The 1,811-nt window shown below is 70.9% G+C and overlaps 1 protein-coding gene across 3 annotated transcripts in view; it reads right to left on the reverse strand.

The window, feature by feature from the left end:
- The window catches only part of UBN1 (ubinuclein 1), a 35,174-nt gene extending 33,910 nt beyond the window's left edge, over positions 1-1,264 (reverse strand). For all 3 annotated transcript variants that reach the window (XM_055134990.1, XM_055134989.1, XM_055134988.1), the window contains exon 1: positions 1,108-1,264. The gene's annotated coding sequence lies outside the window, so the exon portion shown is untranslated. The remainder of the gene's footprint in view (positions 1-1,107) is intronic.
- Between the last annotated feature and the right edge of the window lie 547 nt (positions 1,265-1,811).

Raw genomic sequence — 1,811 nt, forward strand, 5'->3', positions numbered from 1 at the left:
GTTCCCCACCAAAAAAACAGGCTATCCTATCATTCACAGAAACAAAACTTGTTTTCTTTGGGGGCCACACCCCTACCTACGGTGGTGCTCTGGGCTGACTCCTGGAGGTGCTGGGGGACGCCACGGGGTGCTGCAGGAGATCCAACTAGGGCCAGCCACAGGTGAGGCAAGCAAACGCCCCGCCCGCTGAACTATCTCTCTGCCCCACTTCGCAAAGCTTTTTTTTTTTTCCTTTTTTGTTTCATGTCTTACAGCATTGGCTGGAACTTCCGGAATAATAGACATCCGTGTCACTTTCCGGACCGACCTCGGTGCCCGGAGGGCTGGCACACTGCTAACCCCCGGGGTGGGGGTCGGAGCACAGCACAGACGCGCCGTACGTGAGGAAAACTTGAGTTCTACCCATGCCCCTGAACAAAAACAACAACAGACTAGAAAAACACCCAGAACTTGTCACGTCAAAAGAAAAATCACTCCAAGAGTTTTGGCGAGGGAGTGAGAAGTAGACAGGTTCGACTGAAGAACCTCCGTTGAATTTAAAAAAAAAAAATTTCCTGGAAGTTTAAAGACGCCTTCAAGGGCCAACTTGCCTTGAGAACAAAAGCGACCGAGGAGGGGGCGCGGGCGGGGGACAGAGCTCAGCGCTTGGGCACTGGGGAGCCTGACCTATTGGAGGCCCCGGGTTCGATTCCCGGTTCTGCACGCCCCCTCGCCCCCGCCCCGCCCAGCTCCGCCCAGAGCAGGCCCCCCCCCCCGGCACAGCCCGGGGTCCCCGCAAAACAAAAACAAACCCCACGCACAGCGAACGCAAGCAACGGCCGGTGACAGCTGCCGAGGCCGAGCGGGGCCCCCGGCGCGGACGCTCCCGTCCCCGCGGGACCGGCCGCCGGTGGGCGACACGCGGGTGGCGCCGCGGGGAAAGTCCGCTCCCAAGTCCAGCCACGCTCGGGACGCCCTGCGGTCTGCAGCCAGGGTGCAATCCGTTCCTCCCGCCCCCCAGACAAGCCTGTCCTGCGCCCCGGGCCGCTGGACTCCGGCCGGCGGGACCGGCCCCCCCCCCGGCGCCCAACTTTTCCCGCGGCGCCCGGGCCCGACCCCCACACGCACCTTTGTCCGCGGCGCGACGCCGGCTCGGGCCCCGCGGGCCGCTCCCGTCCCCCGCGGCCGTCCTCATGCCGGCCCGGCGCCCGGGCGGCGGCGCTGCTAGCGGCCGGCCCCCGAGCCCCGGCCCCCGGCTCCCGGCCGGCCCGCGCCGCGCCCCATGGCCCGGGCGGCGGGGGGCGAAGCGCCGGGGCCACGTCGCTCGGAGCCCGCGGGGACCCCCGGGGCGGGCGGCGCGAGCGCCCCGGGGGGAGTCGCCGCGCGGGCGCCGCTCTCGGGGCCGGCCGTTACTCGGGGCGCCCCGCGGGCCGGCCGGCCGCGCTGGCCCCGCGGTCCACGTCCCCGGCGCGCGCGCGCGCGGGCGGCTTTCCAGGCCGCGCCGAAGTCCGTCAGGGCGGCGGGACCAACGGCCCTAACGGAAGCGCCGAGAGCCGAGGGGCCGGGGTCCGAGCGCCGGGGGCGGGCGGGCGGCGGGGCCGACCTCCTCGAGCGCTCCAGCCGGCCGCGCCGTCGCCGTCGCCGCCGCCTCAGACCGCGGGCGCTTCGTTGTCACCAGCCGGAGGGCGGGGGAAGGAGCCGGGAGACTCGGGCCCCGCGCGCGGAGAACGCGGCGCCCGGGGTCACGTGCCTTCCCGCCGGCCAATCGGGCCCGGCCGGCGCGGTGACGTCAGAGCAGCGGCGTGGCCGGTGACAGCCGCCCGTCACGTGAC

The sequence above is a fragment of the Sorex araneus genome, chromosome 4 (assembly GCF_027595985.1).
Source record: "Sorex araneus isolate mSorAra2 chromosome 4, mSorAra2.pri, whole genome shotgun sequence".
NCBI classification, from domain to species: Eukaryota; Metazoa; Chordata; class Mammalia; order Eulipotyphla; family Soricidae; genus Sorex; species Sorex araneus.